Source organism: Gossypium raimondii, chromosome 1 (genome assembly GCF_025698545.1).
Source record: "Gossypium raimondii isolate GPD5lz chromosome 1, ASM2569854v1, whole genome shotgun sequence".
NCBI classification, from domain to species: Eukaryota; Viridiplantae; Streptophyta; class Magnoliopsida; order Malvales; family Malvaceae; genus Gossypium; species Gossypium raimondii.
Genome location: NC_068565.1, coordinates 29,535,973 through 29,548,528, shown reverse-complemented (window position 1 = coordinate 29,548,528; position 12,556 = coordinate 29,535,973). Strand labels below are relative to the sequence as shown.

At 32.7% G+C, this 12,556-nt stretch overlaps 1 long non-coding RNA gene across 1 annotated transcript; it reads left to right on the top strand.

Moving 5' to 3' along the window:
• Positions 1 to 375: 375 nt before the first annotated feature.
• LOC128039699 (uncharacterized) lies at positions 376 to 8,926 on the top strand. Its single transcript, XR_008194172.1, has 4 exons — positions 376 to 440; positions 6,466 to 6,532; positions 7,902 to 7,957; positions 8,582 to 8,926. It is a non-coding gene; the product is annotated as an uncharacterized LOC128039699 (long non-coding RNA).
• The last annotated feature ends 3,630 nt before the right edge of the window (positions 8,927 to 12,556 follow it).

Genomic DNA, 12,556 nt, shown 5'->3' with positions numbered 1-12,556 from the left:
TAATTAGAATCGAAATGAGGTATCAAGACCTCGGGATTTTAAACCGAGCCATAAATATTTTATAAATATTTATGGAGTGTTAAAAGTTAGTATTAAAGTTTCGTTAAGAAATTTTAAAGTTCCGATAATTAATTGAACAAAAAGGACTAAATTGTAACAAATGCAAAATTTTGGGAAATGACTAAATAGATTAAATGATAAAAGGAAGAGGGCTTAAAAGGCAAATAGACCCAAGGTCTATTTGGGCTGGACGGCAAAGGCATGAAATCAGCAAGAAAGTAAGAAGAATTAAGGGCAAAATTGGAATATTGCAAAATTTGCTTAATAAAGTTAGAACCAAAGAGGAATTATCTAGATTTCTCTTCATTTTTCTGAATTCTCATCAGCTAAAACACCATGGAAGGGCTTCTTCAAGCTGATTCTTCATATTTTTATTACAAGTAAGTTCAATTCTTGACTATTTCTTGAAATTTTTGTATTTTTATGACTTTTACAACTAGGCCCACTTGTTAAATTCAGTAGTTTTTGATTTTATGAAAGAAGTTGAAAGTTGATATGAATATGTGCTGGAATTATATGATGATTTAGCATGCAATTAGAGCTTTAAATTGTTCATATGCTGATTTTATTGAAAGAATTGAATAGAAAGTGAATGTTTGGGACCTAATAGTAAAAGAGTTTGAAGATAGAGTTATATGTGGAAATTCTGAATTTCAATAGTTGTGTAACAACTTATAATGTCTAGGTAAAGTAGTAATTGAGAAAATTAGATTAATTGAGGGGTTAATTGAGAAAGGACCGAATTGTATAAACTGTGAAATTTGGGGCAAAATGGAAATCAACATTTTGCACTAAAGCAGTTTTGGACAGCAGCAGTAGTGTAACTTTGAAAAATCACCAAAAATTTTAGAGATTGAATTAGAGGATGAATAAAATATGAAATTAAAGCTTATTGAGTTTAGTTTCTTATAAAAGAAACGGTGTGAGCAATGGAATTGTACATCATGAGATATAATAGATTTTGTGAGACAAGGTCAGAATGAATTCGGGTTCTCCTGTTTTGACTTTGGAAAATCATTAAAAATTTTAAAAAAATGATTATGAGTTATAATTTATATGGTTAGAATCCTTAATGAGTCTATTTTTAGAAAAAAACAAACAAAAACATCATCCGAATTCTGTACAATGATATAATTAATTTTTAGTGAAGAGTGGTTGGAACTGTCAGACAGCGAAACAGGGGAAACTTTAAAGAATAAACTGTACTATTTGGCTGAACCAAAAATTCTGAAAATTTTATGGTTTGAAGATATGTGAGTCTAGTTTCAGGGAAAATTAACAGATCTTAGTTTGGAGCTCTGTAGCTCCAGATAAAAATAATTTAGTGACTCTGACTCGGATAAACAGTTTTGAATATACATGTGAGTGAATAGTGAAATTATAGCTAATGTTGTTTAAGTATGTTATACACGTTAAGGATGTGGAATGGAGAGGAGGAGGAGGAAAATTGGGAAATATATGAATGATTTGTGTATAATTGGTCATATGCTTGATTTTAATTGATAAACGATGAAATAGAAATGATGCTTATATTTGTGCATTATTGGTCATGGTTTAAGCTCATGTGTGAAAATAAAAGTTTCATAGTATGTGTGTATGGTATATTTGGTATATGATTTGGCATGAAATAATGTCATGAATGGTTTATGAATTAACACATGTTGGTAAGCCTGATACATGAATAAATGTTGTGCTCATCCATGCTTATAATGCTTATGCTATACGTGTATTTGGCTAACATATTTGGTGTATTTGCTTAGACTTTGGCCAAGTAGTGGCTAGACTATGCCACGTTAAATTTATAAGTTATGCATTGAAATGGTTTATCGTGTGGTTAGTTCCAAAAAGAGTTATGTTTAAATACACTAGCTTGCAACTATGGTTGAATGATATGCTTATATCTTGTGTGATGTGCATAGAAACAAGTGTGGAAAGATAATGAAATAATAAGTTCATATGGCTGAAATTTAATGATTAAATGTTAATTTCATGAATTATACAATGTATGATGAAATGTATTCATTTTTGAAATGAGAATAAAATAAAAATGTGAAAAATCGAATAAATGATCAAATTAAGCGGAACGCCGGATTTGAGTACTTCTGATCAAGAGATAAAGTGATAAGTGGTAGCCTTAGCTACACTTATCTGACCAAGTGACAAAGTGATAAGTGGTAGCCTAGCTACACTTATCTGATCAGGGACAAGTGATAAGTGATCATACGTAAGACCATAGTTATTCTATGGCAAAGTGAAAGTGAAGTACTCAATTGTCTGTAACCGTTCCCTAATTTGATTAAGGATGGTAAGTGACAAATGGGCCCAAAAGAATTAAAGTAAATGGATAAGTGGTAGTGTATTTATATCAGGACGATGTTGTTATTCAAGCTAAAGTGATATTTTCATTACAAAATTGAGAATTTCATAAATGTGTTATTGAATGTTATAATCAATAAACATTGAGTTAAATGGTAAATACGTATTAGTGTTGAACTTGATGTCATTGAATTGTATGTGAATTAAATGGAAATTGCTAGTGATATGATCTAAATCGTGAGCTTGAGAAATTGCGAATTGAAGGAAATGGAAATGAAGCATTGAATTGCATGAGTATGTATCGGGTCTCGTAAGCCCTAATTATTATGATTATAACATTTTGAGGATATACTGTGAAAAGTTATAGGAGCATGTTAATTATTTTGAAAGTTTTAATTTAGATGAAATTTTATAACTCGGTTAAATACGTTTACAAGTGCATGTGTTTTGGTAATGCCTTGTACCCTATTCCGGTATTGAATACGGGTAAGGGGTGTTACAAAACATGTAATTGTTTTCTATTTATTTGAACGATAAATAAATAAATAAAGTTAATTTCACATTTCACTATTATGTCTTTTGAATTTTCTGTCTTTTATATTTTACATGTATAGCGAAATTGTGACAAACAAATATTAGCTCATTGATTGTCTAAAGTTCAAACTAAAGAACGTTTACATTACGAGGAAGACAACTTACTTCAGTAGATAATCTAGATGAGTCCGTAATCAAGTAAAAGAATTAAAGTGATTATTTGATTCAAATACTGAAAAGGATTATCATGTCATCTACAATTCCAATTGGGAGATGATTAGTATTGGCTATCGGAGCAGTTGACTCCACGAGTAGAGACATTGACGTATTCATTGGTAGAATGATACATTGGACTAGACCCAAAATGAATTAATTCTGAATCCGTTTGTGAATTAATTCACTTATGACGTTCATGTTGTGATTTACCTAAATCTTGAGTTAATCACTAACTATGTGTATGCAACTCCTTTGCTTTGATATAAGTGGAGGCTTATGCTCTAAAGATGATCGGGCCCATAGTTGGTATGTTGATACATTACTTGTGTATGGCCTGGCTTTACTAGCAATAATGAAGTTCATAGCTCAATTAAAAAGTTAATGATATCCTCTCATTGGCATTGTGTGGATTGATAAATATGGAACATGGCCACGGGTTGCTTGTTCTCGAATGAGCAATTTATCACAGTCATTTGTTGACAGTGATCATATTAATTATTAAGAAGACACATTGGTGAAAATGAGATAAAATAGGATTGTATTGAGTGAACGGATTTAACTCAAAGGAATCAAAGATATCATATGAGGGTAACACACACATGACGAGGTCATTGGACAAAGTAGTCGGATGAATTGCTTTTGTAAAGAGTATACAATAAGAAGTTTTCAATTATGGTACTTCTTGTGGACTGACTCCATGATTAAGTAATTGCGAATTATCGGAACGATGCTTCCGGACATAATTGCAATCACTAGAGTCTAATTGTATATGTTTGATTGGTCCCTTCGCTAGCTCAAAAAAAACTCGATCAGACTGCATTTGAATCAGAATTAAATTCTACGACTTTGAGAATAATTTAATTGAGTTGATTTATTCGATGTGGAAGTAAATTAGGTGGTCGTAAGAATTGTTCAACTAGAGAATTTGATTAAAGAATTTTCTTAAAAAATTAATTTGGAAAATCTAATTGATTTTTGAAAAAATTAATTTTGATCATGTAAAATTAAATTAATCAAACCAATTAAAATAAATATGATATTTTTGAAAGTTAATTTTCAAGTCAGACAATTGGCCCAATGGGTAATTTAACTTGAAAATTGGACCTAAGATCGTAAATTGGGCTAGGGAGCCCAAAACCGAGACCAAGACCCAAAAACTGGTCGAACCGGGCCGATTGTCCTACCAGTGGCTAGACTGGACTGGTTGGATCGTCAATGACCTAGACTGAATCGGCAGATGTTTAATCGGCTCGGGTCTTTGTAAGGGTGTCGCACTTTGCATCACCGCATACGCCGATCTTTGGTGGTCATGACAGCGTCCGATGCTGCGGCGGTTGGTCATCAATGGTTGAGCAGTGGAAAAGTGTAACAACCTAATTTTAGGGTTAGTAGGAACAATGGTTTTGGGACAACAATATGAGGTCAAAATAATTATTTTATTATTTTATTAATGTTTACAGTATGATAGAATATTCGTGTGAAAATTTCGTAAAGAAATTTTACCGTTTAAGTGGTTAATTCGATAAAAAGGATTAAATTGCGTAAAGTATAAAACTTGTGTTCTATTAGCTAAAAGTGTCAAATAGCTATAGAAAATTAAAGTAAAGGTCCTTATGTGATAATTAATCCATTTGTGAGTTAGTGGATGATATTTGGTTTGGCATTTGTGTAAATTTGATTAATTTTAAAGGTTAATTTAGTAAAAAGGTAAATAATGATAATAAATAAAATAAAACCAAATTTCATCTTTCTATTCATCATCTTCCACCGAAAATGAGAAAGATGAACAGCCATGGAAGCTTCAATAGGCCAAGTTTTGTGCTTTATTTGGTGAGTAATTTTTGCTCGGTTTTTAATAATTTCTACGTTTTTTAGATCGTTGCTTCGGAATCTAGCTAGCCCGTACCTCCAATTTCGAAACTGTTAAAGATTTTGATAGTAGTCATTTCTAAATACATGATTTAATTGATTTTTGATGATGAAATACGAAATTTTGATGATAGTTTACATGTTTGGTAAAGTGATTTTGAGTAAAAGTGTCAATTTTGGATTGAATTGAGAAAAATGATAAATCGTGTGGTAAAAGTGTGAATAAATGAAAAATGTGGGTTGTTATGGCAATAATAAAAATTTGGCTAGCTTGGGTTTGTGTTTAATTTCAAGAAATTGTGATTTTATGTGATAAGGACCAAATTGCAAAAATGTGAAAGTATAAGGGCAAAAGTGTACAATTTCCCTAATGTGTAAATTTTGTTAAATTGAGTGAATTAGTGATTAAATAAGTAAATTTTGTTATTATATATATTGAGAAAAATAAGATTTGGACCTAGAAACAAGAGAAAAACTACGTATTGGATTAGTCGACCTAATTCGTCGTTTCAACGAACGAGGTAAGTTTGTATGTTAAATAATGTTCTTAAATTGTGTTCTAAATGTTCATTTATCATTGAATTGAATTGAATGTTGATTGGATGAGTACGAGCATGAGTCGACAAAGTTACGACATCCGAAAGTCTCGTACGAACATTAGGAATAGCTTAGGATACTTTGATGTGATTACGTGTAAGATCATGTTTGGGACATTGACATCATTATGTGATTCGTGTAAGACCATGTCTGGGACATTGGCATCGATATGAGATTCGTGTAAGACCATGTCTGGGACATTGGCATCGTTATGAGATTCGTGTAAGACCATAGCTGGCTATTGGCATCGATATGTGATAGCATGTAAGACCATATCTGGGATATGACATTGTGCGAGTTATACGAGATTTCTGAGAATCCTTAGCAATTCCGAATGGTTCGACGGGCAAAGTCAAGACGAGAATAAAAGTGTAAATGAAATAAGTGGTACAGGTACGTACGATACTTATACATATATTGAATGAAAGAAGATTGATAAATAGATGTGAGCTCGTGTATATTACATGGAAAGGTTTGAGTTTATGCAAGTGCTTGATTTATATAAATGCTTATTGAGGGTATCAAATTTCACATGATGAGTAAGTGGATAATTCTAAGAAATCCATATGGTTATATTGATTATGAATATGTAATGAATATTGGATTGAATATGGGATATCTTAAATTTCTTATGCATATGTAAATGTGAATGAATTGGTGAGAATATATTAGATCTATATGAACATAGAAATGAATAAGCTTGTGAGACCCTTGGTTAGTTATGGTCATGGATTCATGGTATAACGGTGAAAGCAAATGAGTAACATTGTAATTTGTAAATACTTAATATGTGTTATTTGATAAGTTGACTATATTATCATACGAGCTTACTAAGTTGTATAGCTTACTTTGTTTTCTTTCCTATGTTTATAGTGTTTCGGATGCTTGCTCGAGTTGGAAGTCGTCGGAGATTTCATCACACTATCCAGCTATCGTTTCGGTATTTCAAAAGCTTTGTGATTTTGGTTATGTGGCATGTATAGGCTAGTTGGTTTATGAAGTGTATAAGTGACATTTGGCTATTTATGCATATGTGTTTGATATGTATTTAGCCATGAGATTTGGCTTAATAATGATGTAAATTTTAATGTGTATAAGCTATGTTCATATTAGTTTGGTATGTAAATTTCCTTGTGAAATGGTATATCTTGGTATGTTTGATTATTGTTCAAATAGCTCAATAGACATTTGGTAAGTGACATGTATATGTTTGGTTATTTGTGGCTTGACCACGAAGGCAAATGTGGTGGCAATGTGGCTTAAGAAATGGTATGTTTAAATATGAATTTGAAATGATACTTTGGTATGCCTTGGTTTGGTTTTAGATTGAATGATTTGGTTGGATATTTAGTTTGAATTTAAGGCATGTGATAAATGCAATTGATAGTAAGTGGTGAATGATGAATCATGTGGAGTTGGAATGCTTTGAGCTAGTTTATGGACATTTGATGAGTAGTAAAGAAATGGATATATAATGGTATGAAATGTACAAGAAATGGTCATTTTTGGTTGCTTATTAGATGTGAAATTGATGCCAAAATGATGTGTTTTAGGTGTGCATGTGAAATGTGAGAAATGTGGCTTAAACCAAGTCTATTTTCGTGACACATGGTCTGAGCACACGGACGTGTGACTTGACCGTGTGACCTTTGTTACTTAGAAAATTTTTACTAGTTTGAGAAATTTTTATATGTGATCCGTTTAGTCCCGAACATTCTCTAATGTATGTTTAAGGTCTTGTATACCTCTAAAAGGGAAAATATGTGTATGATTGAATGATATTTATTAATGTTGGATTATTTAATTAAGAAATGAATGATGAATGTTGTGTTTCGATCGGTAATACCTTGTAGCCCTATTCTGACGACGGACGCAGGTTAAGGGTGTTACATTTGATTGGTATCAGAGCTACGGTTTAGTCGATTCTAAGACTAATGTAGCAGATGTGAGTCTAGCTATAAATGCCATTTATAACCTGTGATAGTGTGATATCTCCCAACTCTGACAAAAATGTGAATGTGAATATGTAATGAATATTGGATTGAATGTAGGATATCTTAAATTGCTTATACATATGTAAATGTGAATAAATTGGTGAGAATATATTAGATCTATATGAACATGGAAATGAATAAGCTTGTGAGACCCTTGGTTAGCTATGGTATGGATTCATGGTATAACGGTGAAAGCAAATGAGTAACATTGTAATTTGTAAATACTTAATATGTGTTATTTGATAAGTTGAATATATTATCATACGAGCTTACTAAGTTGTATAGCTTACTTTGTTTCCTTTCCTATGTTTATAGTGTTTCGAAGGCTTGTTCGGGTTGGAAGTCGTTGGAGATTTCATCACACTATCCAGGTATTGTTTCGGTATTTCAAAAGCTTTATGATTTTGGTTATGTGGCATGTATAGGCTAGTTGGTTTATGAAGTGCATAAGTGACCTTTGGCTATTTATGCATATGTGTTTGATATGTATTGAGCCATGAGATTTGGCTTAATAATGATGTAAATTTTAATGTGTATAAGCTATGTTCATATTAGTTTGGTATGTAAATTTCCTTGTGAAATGGTATATCTTGGTATGTGTGATTATGGTTCAAATATCTCAATAGACATTTGGTAAGTGACATGTATATGTTTTGTTATTTGTGGCTTGACAATGAATGCAAATGTGGTGGCAATGTGGCTTAAGAAATGGTATGTTTAAATATGAATTTGAAATGATACTTTGGTATGCCTTGGTTTGGTTTTAGATTGAATGATTTGGTTGGATATTTAGTTTTAATTTAAGGCATGTGATAAATGTAATTGATAGTAAGTTGTGAATGATGAATCATGTGGAGTTGGAATGCTTTGAGCTAGTTTATGGACATTTGATGAGTAGTAAAGAAATGGATATACAATGGTATGAAATGTACATGAAATGGTCATTTTTGGTTGCTTATTAGATGTGAAATTGATGTCAAAATGATGTGGTTTAGGTATGAATGTGAAAGGTGAGAAATGTGGCTTAAACCAAGTCTATTTTGGTGCAACATGGTCTGAGCACACAGACGTATGACTCGACTGTGTGACCTCTGTTACTTAGAAAATTTTTACAAGTTTCAGAAATTTTTATATGTGATCAGTTTAGTCCCAAACCTTCTCTAATGTATGTTTAAGGTCTCGTAGACCTCTAAAAAGGACAATGTGTGTATGATTGAATGATATTTATTAATGTTGGGTTATTTGATTGAGAAATGAATTCTGAATGTTGTGTTTCGATAGGTATTATCTCGTAACCCTATTTCGGCGACGGACATGGGTTAGGAGTGTTACAAAAAGTTACGTTACAAAAAGTTACACTTACTGGGACTCTACCAGAGAATTTGGTTGCAGATTAATTATTTCAAAAATAATATTATTTTAATAGCTTTATATTAAATTAAATTTAATACTTATCTTATTTTATTAATTTAATATTAATGCAATTAATTTAATATTTAATTTAATTTTATCTTGTAGATAAACATTCTATTATTTTAATAAGATTTAATATTAAATTTAATCTAATATTTATCTTGATAAATATTATATTAATTTAATATTAAAGTGATTTAGTTTAATTATAGTTGAACTCTCTAAAATCTCCCTATATAAAGAGAACCTTGGGTTATTATTTACACACCCTTGAATTCAAAAGAAAGTTATAGAGAGAAAATTCTCTGAAGAGATTATTCTAGAAAATTTCTAGAGATATTTTTCTGATTTACAACTTGACCTAAAAGTTTAGAGAAATTGTAAAATTACCCTACTGGTAATTTGTTTTGAAAAATATTCTAATTCGAAGCGAGCCCACACTCAGTAGACATGAGCTTGAGGATAGTGGAGAAGACTACTCAGTCGAAACGCTCATCCTAGACGAATCGAAAAGGTACAATTTTGCTTAAGTGTTTATTACTTTATATATCACAACTAAGATCTTGTTTTGGAAAATTTTTCAAACATTGATTTTTCTCTAAATTTATTTTTCGCTACGTTTTTAAAACTCACTTTTTCCAACAAGCTAGGCGTAGGAGCAACAGATTGAAGGGTTGAAAATAGGAAATGATGAATGATGTTTTGAGGACGAGAGGTTAAGTCAACATGCAATAGAGTCTTTTAGGGATTATACTGTGGATTACTGGGTCAATGGTTTGTATCTGTTTCGGGGCAAATTTATGTCACTCTCTACTAGTGAGCAAGATGGCTTATTGGTAACGGCTACAAATGATGAGATTAAGAGAGATGTATTTATTATGGCACCACTTAAGGCTCCAGGTGTCGACAGGTTCCATGCAAAATTTTATCAATTTCAGTGGGATATGGTTGGTGTATCGATTTGCTCTTTCGTTCGACAAGTTTTATGGGGGCAACACTTGGATCCTAATTGAATAGAACATTGATTGTCCTATTACCTAAGATTCAAAGTCCGAAGTTGGTTACTCAGTTTACGCTTATTGGACTATGCACCGTCTTGTACAAGATTGTTATCAAAATGATTGTTAATAGATTACGTTCATTGATGGGGAACTTGATTAAGCAGAACCAAGCAAGTTTTATAGTGAGGAGGAATATCTTTGACAATATCATCATTGCCCAAGAGGTCGTCCATACTATGAAGAATTGCAAAAGAAAGAAATGTTAGATGGTTGTGAAGATCAACTTAGAGAAAGCTTACGATAGAGTTAGATGGGATTTTTTGGAGGATACTCTTTTTGAAGTTGGTTTTCCGCGGTTGTTAATTATTGTTATTTTAAATTGTATGTCATCATCTTCTTTACAGGTTCTTTGCAATGGTATAGCGACGGATGTGTTTAGACCGATGCGTGGCATTCGATAAAGAGATCATTTATCTCAATATCTTTTTGTTCTCTGTATGGAACGACTAGGGCATTGTATTGATAATACAGTGGAACAAAAAACTTGCTCCCTGTTGAGATTATCAATGAGTGGTCTTGGTTTATCACATCTATTTTTTGCCGATGATCTCATGTTGTTTTGTGAGGTGGATAAGAGGTAGGAAACTTTTATCAATGGAATCTTTAATAATTTTTGTTACTTTTCAGGTCAAAAGGTAAATAGAAGCAAATCACAAGTGTTTTTTCTGATAACATTTTGGATACTTTATTAGCAACAATTTGCAATGAGATGGGGTTTGTGCGAGTTAATGATCTGGGAAGTTATCTCAGAATACCACTACTTTATAAAAGAACTGTAATGAATACATTTGAGTTTGTGGTTAATAAGGTAAGGAACAGACTCAATGGTTGGGAAGCAAAAAAAATTGTCACTGGCGGGGAGAATAACGTTAGCCAAGTCTGTTTTACTAGGAATTCCCATATTCTTCATGAGTACAGTACGTATACCAGTTTCAATTTGTAAGGAGATCAAGAGATTAGCACGTAACTTTGTTTGGGGTACTAGCTCTGAAGCTAGGAGACAGACGCTTGTTTCTTGGCAGGACTATTGCAAATCTCTCGATTTTGGGGCTTAGACTACGAAGTTTGGTGGATCAAAACAAAGTTTTTCTATTGAAATTAAGTTTTCAATTACTTACGAAGATAGATGCACTGTGGGTTCAAGTGTTAAGAAATAAGTATCGTGTTCAAGGGCTAGTTCCAACCTCAATTGCGACGAGCAACTATTCTTTCGTTTGGTGATCATTGAATGCAGTTTGGCCAGAGGTAACTAATAACATTTTTTTGGTCCATTGGTGACGGTTAACTCACTAATTTTTGGAATGATGTACAGTTTCGGCAGATTGGTCCGCTCAGAGCTTTCTTTAGAGGGATTGGTAAACCAAATGACACATTCCATGTTTGTGATTTTGTTGATTCTAATAGAGATTGGGATTGGTCCCGATTGAGAAGTTTGATTCTTGATAACGTAGTTAACCAGATAACAACAATATTGCCACTTACTCCTGATGTAGGCCTGGACCAGCTAGCATGGAAATGGATGTTAAAAAAGAATTTCTCTAGTTTTAAGAAATATATGAATCTTTGTATGGTGAGTCATGAGGCTTCTCCTATGTGGAAATTGATATGGAAAACTAAGACACCTCAAAGGGTTCGGGTATTCCTTTGGCTCTTTTGGCAAAATAGATTGTTAATGAATGGGGAATGATTGAGGAGGCACATATCAAATGATAGGAATTGTCCCAGATGTGCTACTTTATGCGAATCTAGGATTCATATTATGCGGGATTGCCCATTTTCAAGGGCGGTTTGGATGTCAGTTGTGCCGATTCACGCTCACACTATTTTCTTTTCATTACAGCTGAAGGATTGGTTACTTTGGAATATTTAGGATAAGGGGCATTGTGGAAGTAAGGATTTTGAATGGAAGACTCTTTTCTCCATAATATGTTGGTTGTTATAGAAGAATAGGAATCATTTTGTCTTTTCTAATGGACATCATTGCGTTCAAAATCTTGTGGATACAGGTCTCATATGGGCAAAGAGTTATGCAACTTCCAGTTTTAATCTGTTTAAGTCAAATCTGATGGTCACTAACTATCATTGGTCACCACCAAAGGATGGATGGATTAAGCTAAATACGGATAGGGCAGTGCCATCTAATAATGTGAATGCATCGAATGGAGGTAAGTTGAGGGACTCGAATGCAAGGTGGTTATGTGGCTATACCATGTTATTGGGTAAGGAATTGATTTTTAAAATTGAAGCTAGATCTGTTTTAGAACGACTACGCATAGCTTGGGATAAGGGTTTTAAACGAATAGAACTTGAATGTGACAATGTGTTATTGGTTGAATCTCTTTTGGCTAGTAGTGCTGCTAGTAGTAAAATGGTAGAATTACAGTTGATTCATGTAATGATGCACCAAGAATGGGAAATCCGATTATGACATGTATCGAGATCTTAGAATGAAGCTGCGAATTGCTTGGCCAAAAAAGCCACTAGTCTTGTTAGTTT